Here is a 24,444-nt window from a genome sequence, read left to right as displayed (position 1 = left end):
TCGCACAGAGGTCACTCGTTGAATTTTTCAATTTTTCGAGAAAAATTTTTGTTTGCCCAATCGTTCATTTAACGTGTCAAACGGCGTCTATGCATACCACGCACTTAGATATGCGGAGAAGGGACTCTTTCAAGACACCTTATTTTTGGTCGCACAGACTTCATTCTGAGAACGTTTTTCAATTTTTCGTGAAAAATTTTTCTGCGCCCAATCGTTCATTTTACGTGTTAAACGGCGTTTATGCATGCCAGCACTTAGTTATGCGGAGAAGGGACTCTTTCAAGACACTTTATTTTTGGTGGCACAGGAGACATTCTGAGCAGATTTTTCAATTTTTGGGAGAAATGTTTCTGTGCCCAATCGTTCATTTAACGTGTCAAGCGGCGTCTATGCATACCACGCACTTAGATATGCGGAGAAGGGACTCTTTCAAGACACTTCATTTTTGGTCGCGCAGAGGTCATTCTCACTACATTTCTGAATTTTTTGGGAAAAATTATTCTGTGTCCAATCGTTCATTTAACGTGTTAAACGTCGTCTATGCATACAACGCACTTAGATATGCGGAGAAGAGACTCTTTCAAGACACTTTATTTTTGTTCGCACAGAGGTCATTCTCAGTACATTTTTCAATTTGGGGGGGGGGAAATTATTCTGTGCCCAATCGTTCATTTAACGTGTTAAACGGCGTCTAGGCATGCCACGCACTTAGATATGCGGAAAAGGGACTCTTTCAAGACACTTTATTTTTGGTTGCACAGAGATTATTCTCAGTACATTTTTCAATTTTTTGGGAAAAATGTTTCTGTGCCCAATCGTTCACTTTAAGTGTGAAACGGCGTCTATGCATGCCACGCACTTAAATATGCGGAGAAGGGACTCTTTCAAAACACTTTATTTTTGGTCGCACAAAGGTCATTCTCAGTAGATTTCTCAATTTTGTGGGGAAAATTATTCTGTGCCCGATCGTTCATTTTAAGGAGGTATAGTAGGGTAAATCAACCAAAAAACTCATTTTTCGATTTCATCAATAAAAAATAATACACTCTGTGGAGAGCAAAACAGTGCAGCGGTGAGCGCGTAGGAGTGCTCTAAGCCATTAAAAATGGCGCCAGATACCGCGCCTCCTGTTATTTAAATATGACAGACGCGACGGTTCGTTTACATGTTGTTTTCCGTCATTTTTTCAGTGTTCACGTATTTTTTATAATAAATATGGCTAGGTATGTTATGTATATTCTCTTTATGGAATTTTTTATAAGTTGCGATTGCAAATTTGTCCACCAGGGATGCTTCTATAGCGAATCGAAGCCTATTGTTTTTTCTTGTTGTTGTGGGCACCTTCCGCGCGTGTTATTTGACGTTGTATTGCCGGGTATTTTGCCTCATTAGGGTAAGAACGGCTGGGATGTGGACGAGGAAGAGGATGTTTCGCGGCAACCAATTTACAAGAAAATAAACGAACGAGGAGCCGGCTCGTCGAAGTGCTAGTTTTTTTCAAAAATAGGGGTTATTGCGCCATGTGACGCATTCAGCGTGGAAGAGGCTACCGCTTCAGGATTTCATTTGGTTGACATTGAGATCCTTCGAGACTTTCTACGGGAGTCGGCATTAGGCATGAAATGCGGGAAAAGTGAGCTTTAGCCAAACGAACAAATTGATGATATTAGTGACCTGGCTTGCACTATGAATGTCTGTTGGGATGAATGCGGTGCGACTAGCTCATTCAAGACATCTAAGCGATCACAAAGAGGCTTCTTTGAGGTAAATGAACGGTTTGTTTTTGCGCTACGGACATGTGGGAAAGTACTGCTGGCTGGCCGTGTGATATGCGCTGTTATGAACTTGCCTCCGCCGCCAACGAAATTTGTGTCATACATTGCGCGCCTACTCCATGTAACAGCGACAGTTGTTTCACGAAGCATCACCCGGGCTGTTGACGAGGTCGAGGCTTATATGCATGGCAGTTACCAACCACAAGAAATCGCTGCTACTGTGGCTGGAACCTGGATGGAGAGGGCATTCATCCCAGTGTGGATGGAACCTAGATGAAGAGAGGGCATTCATCCCTGCACGGTGTCATCACACTCATTTCAGCTGACACAGGCAAGGTGCTAGCCTTTGACGTGGAGACTTAGTTCTGCTATCTGTGTTCGCGAAATATTCACATTGACAGCAGCCAAGACGAGTGCAAAGCAACACACATTGGACCGTCTGGAGGTATGGAAGCTGTGGGTGCTGTGAAGATTTTTGTGCGGTTTGTTAAAAAACAAGGAGTGATGTACACCAAATATATTAGTGACGGGGACAGCAAGGCACACTTTGCTGTAAAAGAAGCAAAACCATATAGCAAAGACATTGAAAAGTACGAGTCTGTCGGCCATGTGCAAAAGCGTATGGGAACCAGGCTTAGAAACCTGAACACTTGTTTGAAAGGTAAGAAGCTGTCAGATGGCCTTCCACTTCTGGGAGAGGCCGTCTCACAGAGAAGAATATTGACTCCCTACAATTTTACTACGGTGAGGCCATTCTTGAGAACACTGATAGCTTTGAAAGCATGCGAAAGGCCGTGTGGCCAATCTATTTTCATAAGTTATCCGCTGACGAAAAGCCCAACCATAGACTAGCCCCAAAGGAGCGTCATCATGGTTTGGGTACAACCGTGCCCGCAGTGGAGGTTATACTGTGGCATATTGCCTTAAAAACAGCCTGCCAACTGCTGTTCTGGAAGCAGTCAAACCAGTGTTCCAGGTTTTATCATCACCAGGCCTTCTGAGCAAGTGTCTCCACGGCAGGACACAAAACACCAAGGAGTCACCAAATCAACTGATTTGGTGCCGCTGTCCAAAAACATTTGTTGGCATTGACACGTTGAACCTTGCCACTCGCCATGCTGTGGCGCACTACAATGACGGCAAATCAAGCACGAATCGCTGTTTTGGAAACACTTGGCATCACGCCAGGTATGTTCTATACTGTCGGTCTGAACCGGCTTGACAAGGAGCGTGTTGAAAGCGCTGAGTTCCGAAGCTCATCGGACAGCAAGGAGCATCGCAGAAAAAAGAGAAACATGAAGAAATGCGTTGGGGAAGACACCACAAAAGCCAGAAAGTGTGTGTACTCTGCTGGTGCATTTTAAACTGTTGTAGTGCAGGTACAAACATAAAAAGGCGTTTTTCTCAAAATATGTTTTCCAATTTTTCGGAACTTGATGTACCTTTTCTGAACAACTACGCAGCCGATCACGCTGATATTTTACCAGATTATACTTACATCCCTTGCAAGTAATCTGAACCTAAATGTTTTAAAAGAATCACTTGGCTATAGTTAAAAAAAGATTATTAGGAAGACCCTCCACGGTACGAGACATGTGACGGCAATATTTTTTTCTGGTGACGTGAATGCGGGAAAGCATTTTTAAAGGTTCCAGTTTAACCCACTATTACACGGAATTATTGTGCAAAATTCCACGGTCGGGCTTCTTTTGTTTCTTAGAAAAGGTACATTTTATTTTCCATGATAGCTTAAAATGTGGTTCTCAACTACAAAAAAAATAAAATAAAAGGAGATGCAGTAAAAAAATTCCACCAATTAAGGCCAACGCTATTCCTATTGAGCATGTAGAATTTCACGCTAATATATAGAAGATAGCTAAATATAGAAGATGGCTTATGCACCCTACCATACCCCCTTAAGGAGGTATGGTAGGTATACCCCCGAACGAAATTTCTGGCTACGCCACTGCAAGGGAGGGTTATGAATTTATTCTTAAGAATGGGGTTGTCATAATATGTCTTATGTAACAGGCAAAAGCGGAATATGTTTCTAAGTTTTCATAGCAGTGGTAATGATAAGCTTGCCTTTATATTAGTGACGCTGGAGTTACGGTGATAATAAGAAAGAAGGAAGTGAGGCGCTCGATTCTTGACAGATTCGATTTGATAGATGAGCGTCTGTTCACTGGTGTCTCAGATGCAGCATATTCAAGTTTATTACGAACTAACGATTTATAAAGAAGTCGTTTTACAGAACTAAAAGAAAGATAGAAATTGCAGCGTATGTAGCCCAGCATGCGATTAGCGTTGTTGATTAGATAGTACAAATGCATCTTCTAAGAAAAATGAGAAGAAATAAATACGCCTAGACATTTCTAACAGGACACAGTATCGAGGTTACTAGCATTAAGATGATATGAGGACAGTGCAGTATTACGGCTAGAAACACGCATGTACTTACATTGTTAATGTTTAGTTCCGTGTTCCACGTCTTAGCCCAGTGCAGAGCATGGTAGATATCGGACTGAAGACCTATATCGGAGTCACTGTTAATTCGCGGTATATGACTCAGTCGTCTGTAAAAAGAATAATTGATGAGCATAACCTATCAGGTAAATCGTTAATATAAATGAGAAAAAGCAAAGGTTCCTGCACAGAGCTTCGTGGCACACCTGATTCAACTGTAGAAGTGACAGAGGAAGTGTTATCAGCTGTGACAAATTGTGAACGATCGGTTAGAAAATAATTCAGCCATTGAAGAACGTTAGGATCAAGGTTAAGTTTACTTAGTTTTAAAAAAAGCAGTTGATGAGAAACCTTGCCAAGCACTTACGAAAAATTTAGGAATATACAGTCAACTATGGAACCCCGGTCATGTATGGAGTTTAGCTCATGTGTAAACGATAAAAGTTGAGTTTCACAGGAAAATGACTTGCAAAATTTCATGCTGATGATCTGTAAAAAAGGCATTTGAATGTAGGAATGATGCAAGGGGAACGTAAATGACATGTTCCATAATTTTACAGGGTATAAACGCAAGTGAAATGGACCGATAATTATATGACGAATGGCTATCCCAAGACTTGTTCACGGGAATCACCTTCCCGACCTTCCAGTCTTCCGAAATGCAGGCTGTCTGAAAAGATTGCTGGAATGGATTAGAAAGTATTATAACACTGTACAATTTAGTCCTTATTAAAAACTTTGAATTTATATTATCAAAGCTTTAACTTTTTTAGTAGTCTTTGTATTGTCTTTGATAGGCCGGCAACATTTATTTATGATTATTTAGTATTGCCTTCGATATGCCAGCAATATCAAAGACAATAGGGTCTATCGGTAAAATGTCAGTACTGGGATAGGTAGGGGTTACAGAACACACATTTTTGGAAAAAGCAGAAACAAACACAGAGTTCAGAACATTTGCACATTGATCAAGTGGGATTAGTTGGTTGCTTGAGTCGTTATGGGTGACAGCTGAATTGTTTATTTTGTTGACTACGCTCCAAAATTGCCTACGGTTACTAATTAGAAGAGATGGTACTGTAGTATTGAAAAAGGAATCCTTGGCGTGCTTAAGTGCTTTTTTTTGTATTCGGTAGCCATGGCTTGATAAGTAGTCCAACGTTCTCGATTACCAGTTAGTTTTGCAGAGCGAAAAGCAAGTTTTTTTCTTATTGCAGAGCCTTTTTTTACGATTTAGTGAACCATGGTGATTGCCACTTTGGCGCAGTGACTTTGCGTGGAACGAATTTCTCGATGAGCGATGAAACTTTTTCTTCGAATAAATTCCAGTTAGTATTCACGGAGCGATCATGAAAGTTAGGCAGGTAATCATCTAAAAAGGCAGAGAGGTCATGGTTAAAAGCATCATAATCAGCGTGTTTATAGTCACGGATATATATATTTTGCGCTTAATCTTGTGAGGTTAATAGCTAGCTTTAAAAATACCAACTCCAAGCTCATTTTATATAGTCATGCATTATGGAATCCGCAAATTCGTCTTCACTGTGTACTCGGTGAACTAAACTAGGCGCATTGTTTATATTTGTTTCAACTAGAGAGCATGTTGTGGTCGACGTTTATTTTATATAAAAGCCATAAGAAAACGTTTATTAGCGTTTATATAACCTTAACAATGCTTATATAATAGTCTGAAGTGTGTAGGTTACACGAGCATTTCTTTTAAATACTTATTCATGGGTTACAGAGAAGTGTACTTTGCGAAGTTATCCAAATGTTATGAAAGGACTCAACGTGCCACAAAGCTGAAATTTAAATAAGGGCAATGTTTTGGGTCACGTTTTATTTATTATTTCTGAACTGAAATTCCTCACATGCCGCAAGTGGATAAAAAGTGCTATAGAAATTACAAGAATTGTTTACTAATGCGTAAGCACTCTTCGCTTTTGCTTACTCGCTTCTCCTAGCTTATGCATGTCTACCCACTGCTTCTCGGGTGCAAAGAGTGCTTGCGCATTAGTAGATAATTCTCAGAATTTCTTTAGCGTTATTCTTGTTTATCATGTCTATCCTGCTTAGACCATAGCCTAATGTTCCAAACAGAGTTCTTTTCCATACAATCACGGGATTACAATATTCTTTTATTGCTGCGTTCTGTAGAATTTTATTTTTGTAAATTTTTCCCTTTTATTTTAGTTCTTTTTATTACGACCTGATTACGGTGATGACAACAATTTCTTGGTAATGTTGTAAAGACTACCGATCGTGTACAATTAGACTATTATCACACCTACCAATAAGCTATTGTATGATTTTTTATATACCTTAGTATCAAATCAGGCTTCTTTACCCGCACACCAGCAATGCGGGAAAATAACCTTTCAAGGGGTCAAAACGAGAACGGTTTTCTCTCTTTTTTTCCTTTTACATTCCTTCCTTATCGGTTCTGAAGCAACTAATCACCTACATTTGCACTACTATAAGGATTAAATGTCTTAACTTTGTCAACTATGCGTTTATTTTGCAGATAAACGGTGTGACACTTTTCGTGCTACGGACAGACTTTGCTGTCCGTAGCACGAAAGAATGCTTACACATCACGTAAAGAATGCTTACACATCAAAAAGGGTAAACCTATTGAAAAGGATCGGAAGCTAATCTGTTAGATGCAATTTAGCAGCGTCCAAGTGAGCGTTACAAAATAGTTTGTGATAAGAGTCACAAGTTTCTTGTACACAGTTCGGCAGCAGTAAATCAACAATTTTGCAAAGTACATGCAATGTTTAAAAGTAAGTCGTGTGTGCCACACATGGACAAATCCATCCGAAAAAAAAAAGACGGGAACCATGGTGTACTCATTTGTAATTTTGGTGCGGATAGCGCGCACACAATAGATGAAAGTTAAATAAACAAACTGCACGTCTCATCTATAGAAATATCCATTTCATCAGTGTTTGTTGCGTATACCGAGGAGATCCTTATAAAACGCCATAGCTTGCGGCACGGCAAAATGAGTTTACCACGTTTCTTTTCATAAAAATACGTTAAATATACTCTGGTCGTTTTGTACATCCCTTGATGTGCGCTATAAACCAGACAGGGTTAAGGATGACTGGTGCTTGCTATGAATTATTTCCTGAAACACACAGGCTAGTAAAATAATTATGGCGGTAGTAAAAACGGAAGTGTTCGCATTTTCTTGATATTAGTGACGCTGGGCTGTACTCTTGTACTTTCTGGTGATGAATTGTGGACTGGTTCTGAATCGCTTCAAGGTTCTTGATTAGATGAGTCCCTTTAGTCGACCAAATAGGGGTAATATACTAAAGGTGAGAGTGAACAAATACTAAATATCTAAACTTGTCACGTGCGATGGGCTCGAGTGGACAACCTACTCATCCGAGCTGTTGAAGCTTATGTGGCTAACACCGGGGAAACGCAGCCTGGAGGACTAAAAGGAAGGGGACGCTTGTGCATTGCGGTGAAATTTCTACCACTTGAATTCTTTATTGCGATACTCCAGGCGCCTTTACGCCTTCGCCATCGCCGCCATCTTCCGCATGAAGTCCAAGTGCGATAACATCGTGGGCGCGCGCCGTATGCTGTGGCTGCAAGTGAAAGCGTGCGAGGGTGAGCTGAGGATAGTAGCTTAATCTGTAGTGCACAAATGAGGAAGCGCGCCGTCTTCCATCGCACGCAAGGCACCGCGAGGGGGAGGGGGCGTGCTGTCTACTACGGTGGTCGCTGCGTAAGGCGCGGCTGAGCGCGGCCGCGCGGGCCCTTTCTTGAAAGCGATCTGCGGTGGGTAGCGAGTCTAGGCATACTGAGGCCTGGTAGCTTTGTGTGCTCTGTGTTCTCGCCGCTTAGTTCGCGTTGAACCCGCCGTGTTTACTTAGCAGCTATGGTGTTGGGCTGCTAAGCACGAGCTCACGGGATCAAATCCTGGTCACGGCGACCACATTTCGATAGGGGCGAAATGCGAAAGCATCCGTGTACTTAGATTTAAGTGCGCATTAATAAACTTTAGGTGGACCAAATTATTCCGGAGTCCCTCACTACGGCATGCCTCATACTCAGATCGCAAAATCCCATACATATTTTAGTTCGCGTTGCAATGAGAGCCATGACCAAAGTTAGTTCGCTCGCTGCTGCTGCCGCTCTTCCTTAACCCAGCGTTTTGACAGCGAGCGCCCGCGGTCATCGAGTGTGATGTGTTGATGTTTGCCTGTGCGCGCGTGACACCATGTTGGCTAGTTAAGTTAGTAAGCGAATGTTAACGTGCTTATACGGCGGATAAAACTACTATCCTTACTTCATACAACTGTCTAATAACTACTAACGTTACCGTGATTATAAAACACAATGGCAAAAAAAAATCTTCAACAGCGATTTCATTTCTACTGACATACATTATCTAAAGACAGCGCTTATTTACGTACTGTTTTTACAACATTTTGCTATATAGCCTTCAGTATATAATTTAGCAGTCTATTTTAGCAGTTTATAATTTTAGCCTTTAGCCTTATAGCATTTAGCCTTATAGCCTTTAGTCTTATAGCCTTTAGCCTAGTAAGCTTCTCGAGAGACGTGATTGTTTAGTGGATAGCTTTACACCTACAACGGATTATTTATCATTTTAGTCGGTGCGCTTAACAATTATGGGCGTACTACAGTGGTTGGAGTTCAGCGTTTTGTTATATTAGAAGGGGCATTAGTAGGTTTGTTCCAGGCGTATGAACGCCTTGGCGCTGGTCTCAATGGAAATGTAGAACGCTTCTCATGATAGCATAATTAAATAGCAAATAACTTGCTTAACGAGTTCAAAATTTACCAGGAAACTAATTAGCACAGAGTACGGACAATAGTAGTCGGAACTTACCAACTTACTCACGCAAGCCCGACACGACGCATCTGCTATAAGTCAGTAGCAGTTAGATAAAAAAAATTCACATTATGAAATTCACTATGTTTTCTATTCCATTCAATCATTATGCCATTTTATCGCCATCTATACTACAGTAAGCACGATGACAAGGTTTCAATTGCAGAAAGAGTGCTTAAGAACTCAATGCGGATATGCTCACAGCTGAACCTACGGAAAATATGCTATAAAATTGCGTTTCCACATAACAGCTAGCAGTGCACCCCCTCGGTTGTTTCTGCAATCGAAAGCAACGTGCATATTATGAGGTACGGCGTAGCCGCAACGAATCAATATCATTGTTTTAGCCACATATTAGAAAACCAAATCTGTACAATAAACCATTTGGACCAGCATCTCCGTTGTAATGATCGAGCAGACCGACAAGTGTGTGTATGTGGTTGTATAGTTCCTTACTGGCGAAAAAACATTTAAAGAAATGTTTAGAATTATAGACGTCCCTCCTTATATCTGTTTTCTCGAATCCCATTCTATATTGGCGGCAACGTATAACACGCTTTATGGTCACATTCATGCACACCACTACACGCCACAAGGGAAAGCTACAAATTACTTTTGACTACCTGATGCTATATGTGTGCGTGCGTGTCTGTGTGTGTGCGCGTATGTGCGTGGGTGCGCGTGTTTGTGTGTGAGTGTCATGTTCCAATGTGTACCGACTGACATATCGGTAATTTTTCTCATCGAGTTAGCACCATACTGGCTCGGTATTGGCAACAAGTCAAGTTTATTTACAACATGCACAAAGTGCAGTGTTGAAGGCTACCCTGGCAAGAAAGCTGTAAACATGCAGCTCGACGAGGCCAGGGGGCCACCACCAGGCAACATGAGCATCGCACACATCCGTAATACAAACAGTAAGCTTTCGTAAGCGGCTACATTAATTGAACACGTGGTATATATCCACTTCCCTGGGCATGAATACATCTACATACATGTATACTCATTACGATCGCACTGAAATTCGGGTAAATAACATTAGCGCCAGGGGAATATCTACTGTTACACTTTAAAAATGAGCTTTATTAAAAGCAACAATTAGAAGGAAGTTAAGCAACAGTAAAGAATGTACACGTGCAACTTACAAGAAATGAAAGGAATATACATGTGATAAGTACATTCCGAACAGGTATGGACACAAACCAATTTACAAATTTCAAACAGTCAGGTGAAATTTGTCAAAGACAAAGATATCGCGCAATTGCGTGCGCGATAGAACCGTACCTCCATTTACGCACTTCTCCAGTTGATTTAATTGTGCGGGTACGTTGTAGGTAAGGGTTTGCATAAAGTAATTTGTTCGATCGTGCCTTATCATCCATTTTTCAGATCCTCGTTTTACACGAGTGCTGGGTCGTTCTACGAGGGCTGACACATTTTATTTAGGATTGTGTGGTTTCTTTATGTGCAAATTGTAATTGGTGAAGGAGACGGTATGCGTAAAGAGTTTTGACGTTACTTATTCTGCTTTCTTGAAATAACGGTTTTGTAGGACGTAAATAGTGAACATTGTGAATACAACGACTAGGTTTCTTTTCGATCAGCAACAGCACAGTACGAGCTTCTTCAGTAAGAAGCATAATTTAGGTTTCTCGATTTCGCTTGAACTCCGGCTGTACAAAACAGAGCAGGGTGTATTTAAGCTTATCTATTTTTGTTTGTTCAATATACATCATTTGCCTTTTTAAAGAAAGACATGGCACCGGGAAGCAATAGTTTGTCTAAGCTGCTGGTTTAGCACAGTCGATATATAGACCGTGGCACAATTGAAACTGCCGCCTAAAAGCGACGACACCTATGCATTTTCTGTTAGCCATGCCAGGGGGCGCAAGGAGCACAGGGATTATTTATATGTTCATGTTGCCGGACATTGTGGGCCCGTCTTCTTTTATCTATCGAGCGGTGCCGGGCCAATGAAAAGGGTCGAGAATGGAGACCATCGAATCTCATTCACTGCACTTTTGACGACTATTACCAATAAAAATGAGAGCGAATACACAACAGGTGCGAACACTATCCGAAAAGAGGGCGGACTGGGCACCACATTTAATCAGGAATTATTGAGCATGCACTTGTTGCTCATGAATTACAACTGTGCACAACACCTACAAACTGTTCCGACAAAATGGCAGCTGTCCCTGCCAGTATCAATGAGGGCTAAACTGATGCATCTGCGGCAAGGAAGAGATAAAAACCCCGCAGCGCTCATTACTACACATCATTGAGATTCGGCGCTTAACAATATTGGCGTAACAATAGCTTAACAACACACACTGAGAATGATGTGTACCAGAGTTGCGGAGTGGCAACTCCGGAGTTTGAATGATTCCGGAGTCATTCCACTACTTCAACCACCCGGAATGGAATGGTAATCGAATTGCGACCCGATATTCCGGAATGGGAACATATTCCCAAAGCGCTAAACGTTGATTTTAGGCGACGCTACAAAAAAAAGGTAAAATTGCCATTTTGACTAAACTAGACTTGGACATTACTCAGTTTTTACTCAATATGGTTCTTTTAGTACCTACCCAAAGGCGACTACCTGTGCCGCGGTAGCATTTGAACGCAGGAGGAGAGAGAAAAAATAAAAGAATTACCAACTACTACAGACGTTCACCGAATCCGGTGGATCAAAAAAGTAAATCAGTACTTTCACGGTCTTCTGACGGTATATCGACCCACGCGTATGTTGTAGAATATATCTGCCCGCAGAGGCTGGTCGTCGATCTTGTTGAACACAGCGGTAAATGAGCGTCTCTGCACACGATACTGCGGACATTGGCACAGAATGTGGATTACAGTTGCCTCTTCATCGAAGTGATGAAATTTCTTCCGCTGTATATGCCTGAATTGCAACTGTCTACCTTTAGTTTTTAGGAAAAACTTATTACACGATGGACACCGACGCACTACTTCCTTAACAATCACAAAAAAGCAAGCAGCCCAGTAAGCTTGCACAGTGTCCTGAAAACATGGGGGTTACAGCAACATCGCAAGATCCTCTAAAGGATCTCGCACAATGAATCCTCTAAAGACCAGTGGGTGCGTTAAACCATCTCGCGTAGCCCTGATAGTTATTTCTGATATGACAAAATATTTTTTTTCGGCTCCTTGGCAACTTAACACCAGTAATATTGCTGTTTTGAAAATTACAAACGACGTACACGTTTTGGTCTCATAAAAGTAACGCAAAAGTCGCAGTTTTGCCAGAAAGGCATTGATTGCGATATCAAATTAGTAGACAGCTATACGAAGTAAGTATAGTAGTTTTACCGGCCATATAAACTTGGAAACATTCACTTATTAAGTAAATTAAAAATCATGGTGTCAGCGCGCACAGGCAAACATGTAAACATCGCACTTGATGACCACGGACCCTCGCTATCGAAACGGTGGCGTGAGGAAGCGCTGCAGCAGCAGCGAGCGAAGTGAATTTCGTGCTTTCTATCGCTTCATCGCAAACTGAGAGGTGAAAACACAGAACGCGCAAAGATACGAGCAGTCAGCCCACCTAGACCCTTCCCCCAAAGCAAATCGCTTTCAAGAGAAAGCCCGCGCGTTGCTGCCGAACATGGAGGAAGGAAAATACTAGGAGGGAGCGTCATGTGACACCTAGTCATAAAAAATATAGCAATGTAATGATGGCAAATATTCGCTCATGTGATAGGCAAGCGGTAGAATAACTCGGCTCGTTTCGGTTGCGTCAGCTGCGGGGGTTTCGGAATATGCGCACAAAGTAGGCGTGGCAAATGCACCCCCAGGTTAGTGAATTCATGTGTCGAGCAATCGAGTCTGCGTTGTGTCAGTCAGGTAACGCACGGACCCAGCACACGGCTCGACTCAGCAGATAGACGCCAAGGCTGTAGCGAATGAAGGCGTCGGGTAACTGACATCGCGGACCCACAACGCGGGAGGACCACCTCAAGGACGTCTGGTTGCGTTTCGGGCCGGGTTTAGGAAAACGAGGAAAGTTTTCCCCCTGTAAACGTGTGAAGACAACCGAGCCGCCCTTCCGACGGTGACTCGTCACGTTTGGCGACGTCTTCTGGGAAACAATGATGCCTTTCGCCCCCACAAAAATGTGCAGGCGGTTAAGCGAGCGTACATAGTCCGAATGCGGCTGCTTTCTCACGGGAAAAAAAATTCGTCCCGTGTTGTGCCCAAGAATGGACTGGTGAGCCGAACACATTTAGGGCCGTAGTCAAGGTAGACGGTCCCAGTCGACGCTGTCATTGTGCTCAAAGTCTGCGGCCTCTCAGCAGACCGGCGAGAATAGCCGTCAGCAGCAGGCGCACCTGCGTGATGTGTGCCAGGTTGACCTAATCGAACAGAAGATCGGCGTGATGGCCTGTCCTTCCATAAATAAGCACAATGAACGTTTCTTTTATTTATGAAAATGGAACTGCAATATTCGCTAGTGACTAAGTGCTCGTGTGAATTATGTATAGCTGACGAAATAGTGAGATGTTGTGCTAAAAAGAAGTGCATTATGGTGTAAAACTGACAAAACTATAATGTTGCCCTCGACAGATGACATCACCAGTAAGAGAAATAAAAGTGTTCGTTCTGCACTACATACAAGTGCCAACAATTGAGTCGCACAGCTCTTTATATCTGTTCGGTTGAAATGTTGACGCAGAGTAATGACCATTGACACTGAAATTGTGCACTAGGTTTCCAAGGCAGCATGACCTAAGAGTGGGTCCTAGCAGTGCGTCGCTCATTTGCGTCGGCACCATGGAACGTTGTTTGCTCGGAGCACTTCAGTGACGCTTATATTGCGAGCCGCAGCAGAGGCCAGGGTGACTTGATGGCGAATGCAGTACCATCACTCGCAGGCACCAAGGTTTGTGTCGCGACACTACATGTCTGCTCGCAGTACTAATTTTCTGTTTTTCGGTTCAGTTCAGTAAAACATTATTCATCGAAATTTTAGAGGGTGCACTAGATGGTCAGGAGCCCGTAGACCCCAGCGATCTGCTCAGCCCGCTGGATGAGTGTCATTGCGGAAGAAGTTTCAATTCATTTGTAACATTGCTGCAAATGAAATACATTCAAACTGGAACTCCTTTAGATGATTAAGGTATTCAAGCCATGCACTTACAATCAATCAAGCGCTTTCGGTTACAGCGTTGATCAGTCCAATTTTCAAATTTACTTATTTTTTTTACTGGGGTAGAGTCATCTCAAAATATATGCCTGAATGGTAAAATATACCAGGCATACCACTGATTGATTGCATCTTCATATTTTAGGAACTGCGCAAACTTTTCCCAAAACTTCCATTGTATTCCAAATTGCATGCCAGGCCATTTCAAGCTCACAGTTAAATAAAGTACTGCCTTAAAACTTTCTAGATATGTTGCAACAAAGCATGGTAGATAATGCTTTACATGCCGTGATTTTACTTGGACCTCAACATTATATAATCATTGGTGCACTACCAGTCAGTCATTTTTTTTTCAACTTTGTCATAATTCCCACAAAGTGCTAAACATTTATTTCTCCTCAATGTACTTTTATCAGGTAGTATAGACTCCTAAAAGCCCACTAGGTGAAACTTTTTATTGTCGAACAATTTATATTTCCTGCTGTAAAAATTACTATTGACTGAATTTGGTACCCCTTTCTTGTGGCTGGAAACAATTAAAACTGCAAAAAAATTAATTATTTATTTAAGAAACAATGAAAGATTAGTCTTCACGTAACATACTAAGGTTTGCAATAGTCAGTAAATACAAACATTTTGTAGGGAATATTCGGCATGTAGTAGTTCTTCTTGTGTGTGCAAAGTTCAGTCATCTCATGAAATTTTTTTGCATAAAAAGATCTCAAGGTTGTAGGTGAATACCTTTTTTTTCAGAAGATATGGTGTTGATCGACAAATTTTAAACCACCGCAAATCGAGTTGAGATGAAATTACGCAGTTGGGGTGTATATTAAATTACGGTAGTGAACATTATGTATGTGTTACAGCTATGTCTTTATGTTCTTGCGTGAAGCATATGCACTGCGAAGTTATACAGCTCCATTTTCCCTGATAGTCAATGAGTAGTATGTGTATTTTACAAGCATGCTTAGGTAGAACATAGTTTTCTGCATAAGGGAATGTGGTGCGTAGACAGCATGCACAGACAATATGAGACCTTTTGCATAGGTCTACAAAGGTTGTGCAAATTCATTCGACAGTAAACGTTATTGTGGGACCTTAAAATATCTTATGGTCTATTCTTTAAGTGCAGACGCTTGCAAAGGACGACGTCATAGCAATGAGTCAACATTAAAGTAAAGCAGCTTCATCCATGGGAACATCGCAGCATCAAGATGAGCCAGTAAGTTGATGCACAGCTGTATGGAGCCATAATGCATGTTTCGTATGATCATGCCTTTTTCTTGACTGAGGTAGAGGCCCCCAGTATTCCTCAAGTTAAGTATGCTTTTCTTATATTCAGGCAAGTGTCCCTCAGGCCCCATCTCTGAGGGCTTGTCTGATGTGCTAGCAGTGACTGCTGCTACATCTACTAGCCCGTCCTTCACTGATTCAGACATCGCTGATGATCCTTCCGAAATTCAACATGTCCCGGTATGTTTGATTGTGGTAATGATCACAGGGCTTGCTTAACAAACGTTTTCACATGTGTGTGCCTTTGTTCATTCATGTTCGGCTCTGCTTTGCAAAAATCTAGTGTTTCTCTGTAACATATATTTTGGGTTTCACCTTTAAAGTAACTATTGCCGTTTCGAAAAGGCATATGAGACTTTGCCATACAGTTTTTTCTAAGATCTTTTCAGCAGATTTAAAAGACCTAATACCAATGCTAGGAATGAAGAGAAATATAGAATTGTTCAACCTATCATCAGCTACATTACAGCCCTTTTGTGACACATGTGACAAGCATACTGCACGGGTTGTGTGTTCACATATCATTGCAAACACTGGGAAAAGCAAGTGCTAATGAATGAAAGCCATATATGCTTCATCATAGCTTCATTTTAGTCAATCTAGGATCAGTACAAGATAAGGAAAATAAAGCAATGTGCAGCAAAGTAGTTTTATGAAAGGTGAAAAGCTACTTGTGTTTTTTCAGTAAAGTTGACATAAGGAAAACAAACACTTCTTGTTTGAGTTATACTTCAGCCGTGTCATCTCATTACACGCGTAAATAACACCCTTGATAGGCTGCAACATTCAATACAGTAATCAAATTTATAACGTGCCAACTGTGCTGATAGCTTAATCAATATCATTTTTTGGGACACTAGATTAAAGGTAATGTACTTAGCGACGGCCACTGATCTCCCTAAATGTGTACTGCTTGCTAGTAATTATCGTGCCTAAATTTGAAATCAAGCGAATAGTCTGGCTTTTAGTCCTGGGTTTTAGCTTCAACTGTGCATCTGGTATTTTGTTTGCATGGTCAGCAAGATCAAGCTATGTTGCCATTAACAGTCCCTCATCATTGCACTTGATGTGTACTGTCCAGTCTCCTAGTCGAAGGCCTACCAGCACGCTCAAGGGTGAAGCTTCTGCAGCGCTGCCTACACAGAACCCAGTGACACTACGAACAGCAATGCATATTATGGTGAGGATAATACTTGACTACTACAACTTTTACATACTTGTAACTTTAGGTAACAAGTGAAGTAGCATTCATTTTCATGCCAAATGTTTAATAGCTGAAGCATAATAAAAGTCACTGAGTGAGCTGCACGTGGACACTAAAACTTATCATCATGGCAACCATGTAATGAAAAGCTGAAACATATTCATATTCACCCACAGCTGTATGAGTTTCGTCAGAGTTTGCATTAAACACCAATTGGTGACCAATAATATTTTTTTCTATTTCTCTTTACCATTCAAATGACGCAATGAACTAGAACACGAACAGGTTTTTCACAATTTTCTATGCTCTTTTTTTGTTCGATCGGTCATGATGAGCTGTGGTAGAGGCAGACAAAAGTGGTCTTTTGTGTAGGAGTATGAGCCCAGCATATTTTGCCCACTCAAACTAAAAGGCTGCTGTGAAGCATCCCCCGTTGAACTATGTTGCATTTGCCTTTCAAGTTTCAGTTGTTTTGTACTTTTACCTATCCTGCCTGGGCCCAGATTGGCCTGCAGCATTTTGCAAATAAATAAATGAATAAACCAAATTAAGTGGCACTAGCAAGCTTATGTGGATGGCAGTTTTATGCCCTCACAGTTTTTAAGTTCACGGAAGTGCAAACGGAAAGCGTCGTGAGCAAGGTAATGACCTAAAATTTTGGAAAGTTTCTACATCATTGGCCTATTATTCACAACTACTCCAATTTTTTTATGTCCAAGTGCTTGACATGCATGCAGGTTTAAGGGCAGCGAATGTTTGATTAGAGAACAGTTTAATTATAAAAGGTTGTTTTACAGGCAAACACCATGCTGCGGGTTATCAGCCATGTTATATTACAGGGCTCGGGGTTAAATTAGACCGCATGAGCTCTTTCGATTGGCAGCCAAACAGTTCACAGTCCTTTTTGAATGTTGTCACAATGTGCGGCCGCGAAGGAGGGGATAGTGCCTGCAACGTCATGCAGAGGAGCAGGATCCTTTTTACTCAACTCAATTCCTTTTTTGTTATCATTCACTGTTTAGGACTGACTGGTCTCGGCAACAACATAGGCAGGGCACTGCTTGGATCACTGATAGTGCAAAAAGGAATACCATTGAATTAGAATCGTTACATTATCGAAAACATGACAGCATAGTTCAACAAGCACTGTGCCACCATGGCAGTCAGTAGACGTAGATTCTGCATGGTGAACCAGGCTGGTGCCTCGTGTAGAGAAATACAAACCTCGCATTCATGTTCGAGATTTGCCGTGGCTGCATACAGACAAAGCATGGTTGGGTTGCATGAAGCTTTCGAACCTATCATTGGCAAGTAGCACTGTGGGTAAAATACATCTGACTCATCCCGCAAAGAGTCAAAATTCCAAGACAGAGGGGCTCTAAGAGATGCCAGAGTGGTGGGCTGTGGATTAATTTGGACTGTTTGGAGGTTCCTCAACATATAAACTCAAGTACACGACCGCATTTCCATTCTGCATTCGCATTAATGCAATTACATCCGAAATCGGACCCGCTACTTTGCACTCGCAAAGCCCTACTACCACTGAGCCACCATGGCTTGTCATCTTATTTAGCTGCTGCGACTCGTAGTACAGGTGAAAGTGCGGCACAAGCTTCCTCTAGGGGAAATGAAGTTCGTGATGGTTCTCCAGTTAATGTCTATATCGATCAACTTCAGTTGCCCCACAAGATTCTATGTTAAGGCATTTTTGAATGACTTTGTAAAGCGCATATATTGTTCAATAGCCTTGTAATCAGACATCGAACTTTTTAGCAGAGAAATGCGATGCCTTATGCAAGCACATGCTTGTTGTCTTGCTGAATGATGTAGCTTGAATCACCTCATGCAAATTCTGCTAAAACAATTGTTCTGTTCAGAACCAAGCTAAACAGTAGGGGCCATGAAGGTAGGTTAGCTGGCCTACCTTTCACTAGAGGAAACTGCGATGATATGGACATGCTGTGAATTCTCTCAATGCATTATGCGTGAGCTAAGTAAGCTCTGTAGGATGACCGTGTATTTTTCAAAATTTGCTCCTGTAAGTCTTTTACCTCACATTTGCGGAAATTTACCTCTGTCACCTGGAATACTGTTGGTTTTAGTACGTCCAAAATAAATTAATGTGCTGACCTTGTTTACACGCTTTACAATAGCCTTTTATGATGCTAACTTCACTGTAACGACGAACATTTGGTGTATACCACGTAATGAGTGTTTGAAAGACGGTGAGATATTCATTTATTTCAAGTTCGCAGCATAATGCACCGTCACCTCTTAATGTTGTTGTGTGTTGGCTCACCTTGGACAGTGCTATTTTTTTTGACGTCAGTGATATAACATAAGTTTTGTACACTGTGCTTGCAGCAAAATGCATTGTATGTTAAACGTGATGCATTTAGTTTCTGGGTCTGACCTCACATCAGTTTCTTCAACTATGACTTTGTGAACTACCACTCATCTTTTTTTGCAATTTCTGCATAGGTTTTGCCTATTTTTCTGACAAGCACTATCACCGAAGCCTCCGGCTATTTGTGAGTACAGTGCATATATACATATTATAAAATTGTAGCCCTGTAGTGGAAACGTTGCATACGGTGCATTTGTAAGCAAAACTGCAGCTGCATTAAAAGATAGCTGATCCCACTGACCAGTTTTATTAGAGGTGTCAATAGTACATGTGATATAGTTTACTTTGTATAACATTATACAAATGTGCTGGGGCATACACGTATGCTGACTGATATACTGATACAATGGAGCAATGGGACAACAAATTTTCTACTTGCTGTTTATCATTTCTTTTAGGCTGTACTTTCTGCAATATATACTTCATTTATACTGTCACGTAGTATTGACAGTGAAGAAAGCAGCAAAACTGGGAATGACGTAACAAGCGTTTTATTTGGCGAAGTTGTGCCGTCAAAAAACAGGCTACACTCAAAGAACGGCGACAGCGGCGCGCATAGCCGGCGATCGTCAAAAATTTGATCAGCAGGTCAAGGGCGTCAGCTTTTGTACAAGAGCCATCGAACGCTCTGGTGCCCGCGTGTCTTCCAGAAAGTTCTACACCATTCGCGTCGCGCATACATGCAATCCAATTACACAAGGTTTGAAGACAACCCAGAGAGCGGCTAGAACCATCGATAACATTTCAGGAACTTCCGATATATGCAGGCGCGCCCTGCGCTGAGCGATAACATTTGTTAACGTGCGTCCTCACTTGTGGAAATTAGCGCGCACAAGGCGGCGCGCCTACAAACGCGCGCCGCGTTTTTAAGGCCCTCCACTGCGCGTTCGCGGTCGCGGAGGGCGGCGTACAGGCGGGAATTCTCGCACTCTGGAGATTCATCGGGAGCCTACGAGAATTCCCGCGCGTTTCAGCCGTTGTTACTCCCCGGCTGCTGGGACACGGCGCGCGCTCCGGTCGGGCTCGCCGGCGAGAGCATTAGAGACTGTCCGGTATTCAGACCAAGCGCGGTCGGTTTGCCGGTTTAGCGGGGGCGTAAACGTGAGCGGCCAGATTTGGTGGCGCCAGCTGGTAGCGCAAAGCTCAACCACACAAACACAGAGCTAATTATTATATTCTGCTTAGTTGCTGGTGTAAATTTTCGACATTGGTGTAACCGTGTATTACGCCACTGTCAAAAATTTGCACCAGTAGCGAAGCAGGATATAGTGGGTTACTGTAGTTTTAGCTCTGTGTTTGTCTGGTTGAACTCTACACTACCAGGCGGCTGCACTGCTGTGGCCGCTCACGTTTACGCCCTCGCAAATCCGGCACTCCGCCCAAACTGCTCCCGTCAACCGGAATGGACGTCCGCACGCCAAGTTTCGTCCTAGACGCCAGCGCTCGTTTCTCTCCGGGCGGAACGATTTCACCTCCAACGGGTGTATGTTTCCGCCGCCGCTTCCCTTCACGACCGCGCCCGCGTTCAGTTCGCGCTGCGCGCGAAACGTCTCGTTTGCGACGGCGCCTCATCGGATGACCGGAAATTCTTATTGTGTTGTTCATTGTCACGACAGCAATGTAAACACGAATGGGTTGATGCCAGCTGTGAAATTCTGCCGATTCACAAGAAAATGGTACGAAAAAAGCAGACGACAGACATGGATTACTGCGGTGCGCCGAACGAAGTAAACAACTGGCAAACGAAGCGAGCTCGCTCATTGATCACTCCTGAGTGTATGACGATTTTTATATGTAACCCACATGAATTTAATAATTACTCGGTATATAATCCTTTTATCAATAAAAAACTTCATTTGTTCAACAAGCGCTAGTCCTGTCTTCCTTCTCGTGTTTCGTTTATGTGTGCGCTGCCCGAACGGAAACCACTTCTGTTGTATGCGCTAGCAGTGGCCGATGTTCACGCGTGCCGAGAAATTCAATATGTGCAAGATCCATTGAACATGACCGGAGTTCATTCCTGCATCACTACTGCACCGATCGATCGAGTTACTGGACGATAGAGGCCCGCGTCTTGGTCGTGCCGGCATTGCTGAAGCAGAAATGATTACCAATTACCAAGACCGATTTCAACTTCCTTCTCTTGAGCACTGTTAAAAAATGACCAAGCTATTTACATTGCTCTCTCTATTCTATATTGTAGGGGACGTACTAGTTAGAGTTGTGTGCACATGTCGCACTTGTGCTATGCAGCGATATATTTTGTTTTTTTCCAGACAGTGTCGATGGAAGTCCGTCGTCGCCATCAGAGACAACACGGATTCGTAGCAAACATTTTGTGAGAAATTGCGAAAATTATTTTTATTCTTTATCAAACGTTGTGCGACGCCAAACTCTGAGCCTTCATTGGCGATAATGGAGCTCCACAAACTTCTTTTGACAGCACGCTTCGTTTGTTCTTTCGAAAGGCCGGGGTACTGAGCGCGTGCACTTATACTTCTTCACTGTGTGTGCTACCGTAATAAGAAGCGGCAAGACACACCAAGATGTGCGCGCAACGTGTTCAGTATTTATTTGACTCGAAAGGAAAACAAAGCACTCAACAATGATAACTATGGGGGTCGAACACGATGAAACAAACGAATACAAATAAAGGAATGTTTTAGGTTAAGACAATGAGCTGGAAGTGCTTTTTCTCGATAATCATTCCCTACACCAGACAGACCCTGCCCGCCGGCGGGGAATTGGACACGTCACGCTTCGAACTTCAATTAGTATCTCGTCATGTCCCGAGCGGCAGAAATGACAGCGCTCACCGTGGAAGGCATTGAAGTGTAGAGTGGCTTGATCAGCGATGTGTTCATTCGCAGCACGTCTCAGTCGCTGACGATGGTGGATCGAAGCGTATCCTCGAGCGACTGATAGAGGTGATGGTGCGCCAGCGATACTTTCAACGAGCCCCAGAAATTTGAAATGATGTTGGCGCCCGAGAATTGAGGCAGCCACTCCATGAGAGTGAAGGTGCGCTCTTTTAGCAGTTCTTGCACAACACGAGCAGTGTGGATCGGTGGCCTATCGTGTTAAAATATATAGTCGCCTTCCAGGAACGGGCTGTCAAGAACGTATGGAATCAGAACGTCGTCTATGACTGCCTTGCACCTTTCAGCGATGAACTTGCCTTTGAGGCGTGTCAGTGGGCCTCGCACAAAGCTTAGTAAAAAATACCGGTTCAATTCACGCAGTAATGATGAGATCGGCGCAATGCAAATGACAGTAGAACGCTTCCCGACAATGCGGCCAGCGCGCGTCGCCATAGCAGACGACGCCGTTCAAGACCCTGCCGCTCGAGCACCTGATCCTGCACGAGCGGCTGCCGCCGCCTGGCTCAAGCGCTTGCCGCATCACGATGCAATGCGCTCCGAGTTTTCCCCTAAGTGTGAAACAGACTGTACATCGTCTTTCGAATAAAACGTCCACGCACACACACGTAGGCACACACCGCGCGCGGTACGAAATGTGCCCAAACACGCGCAGTGCAAGAGGCAATCAAGGCGGTGCGAACGAGAGATGGGAGAGGCGAACCACCCGCTAGTTGAATTTTGCCCCGCATGCGGCGCTTTCAACGCCGGCGCAGCAGCGCCACTCGCGGTGCCGTTCTTGTCTATAGCGGACAGGCTAAAAGTCTCTAATGAATTCACTGCCCACGCGACGACTTCGGCGCCTGTGATTGGCTCGCTCGGGCTTGCGGAAACGTGGCGCCGCGAAAAAAATGAGTTCTAGACGAATCCTTGCGCAGCACAGAGTTCTTGCCGCGAAAGCGCCGCTTTCTTAAGCGCGCCGTCTTGCGCGCGCTTATTTCCGCAAGTGAACATGTACCGTTAAACGGTGAAAAGCGCTCGCCCGGAAAAGTTAAACAAAGTCTACGTGTCAATGCCCCCTTCTGAAAAAGCATCGTCCCGATGCTACAAACAGGAGAGCGAAACACAAAAGGACACGGATCAGAGAAACAAAATCCATAGTTACACAGCCCAAAAAAGAAAGTCCAAAGATCAGCTCACCAAAGTCCCGAAGTTCGTTATTGCTGGTAGAACGGCTTAAGTCAAACAATATGAACTTTTTCAGGTCATGAGCGGCGCCGCCGTGATAGCGAAATGCCGTCTTGCAGGACCTCATAGTCGAGTCCACCAATGCATCGGAAGATTTTGTAGGGTCCGAAATAGCGGCGTAACAGCTTCTCGCTAAGTCCTCGTCGGCGTATTGGGGTCCAGACCCAGACACTGTCGCCGGGCTGGTACTTTACGTAGCGTCATCGAAGGTTGTAGTTTCGGCAGTTGGTCCTCTGCCGATTCTTGATCCGCAGGCGGGCGAGCTGTCGGGCTTCTTCAGCGCGATGGAGATATCTGGCGACGTCAAGATTCTCTTCGTCGGAAACCTGCGTTGGCATAGCGTCGAGAGCCGTTGGGTTCCTGCGTAAACCAGCTTGAACGGCGTGATCTGAGTTGTTTCTTGCACTGCTGAGTTGTAAGCGAGTGCTACGTACGGCAGTATAGCATCCCACGTCTTGTTTTCACGTCGACGTACATTACTAGCATGTCTGCGAGGGTCTTATTAGGGCGCTCCGTAAGACCATTCCTCTGCGGATGGTAGGCAGTTGTGCTTCTGTGGCTTGTCTAGCTGTATTGCAGAATCGCCTGGGTGAGCTCCGGTGTCCTCGGGGCTTGGGTGAGCCTCGGTGCCGTCCTCTGGACTAGGACGGCACCGAGGCCTAGGCTACTGGCGTCAGTGTGGATTCCCGTATGGGCGTCCTCGTCGAAGTGCGCAAATACCGGTGGCGACTGCAGGCGTCGTTTGAGACCTTGAAATGCGTCGGCCTGTGGCGTTTCCCACTTCAACTCAACGTCACATTTAGTTAAATGTGTCAGCCGCTCAGGGATGCGTGAAAACTCCTTGACAAAGTGCCTGTAGTATGTACAAATGCCAAGGAATCTATGCATTGCCTTCTTGTCAATGGGCTGCGGGAACTTTGCGATGGCAGCTGTCTTCTGCAGGTCGGGGCGGACTCCAGATTTTTTGATGACGTTGCCTAGGAAAGGAAGCTTATCGTAAGCGAAGCGGCACTTTCCGGCTTCAGAGCGAGCCCTGATGACTTGAGGGCATCTTGTTCTGTTGTAAACCGCCTAAGGTGACCGTCAAAATTTCCAGCAAAGGCGACGACATCACCCAAGTAAACAAGAGAGGTCTGCCCCT

At 43.5% G+C, this 24,444-nt stretch overlaps 1 pseudogene; it reads left to right on the top strand.

Moving 5' to 3' along the window:
* Nucleotides 1–1,686: 1,686 nt before the first annotated feature.
* LOC139052057 (uncharacterized) lies at nt 1,687–23,948 on the top strand (annotated as a pseudogene).
* The last annotated feature ends 496 nt before the right edge of the window (nt 23,949–24,444 follow it).

The sequence above is a fragment of the Dermacentor albipictus genome, unplaced genomic scaffold (assembly GCF_038994185.2).
Source record: "Dermacentor albipictus isolate Rhodes 1998 colony unplaced genomic scaffold, USDA_Dalb.pri_finalv2 scaffold_17, whole genome shotgun sequence".
Classification (NCBI taxonomy): Eukaryota; Metazoa; Arthropoda; class Arachnida; order Ixodida; family Ixodidae; genus Dermacentor; species Dermacentor albipictus.
The sequence above is the reverse complement of the archived record's forward strand: the minus strand, read 5'-3'. Positions and strand labels throughout refer to the sequence as shown.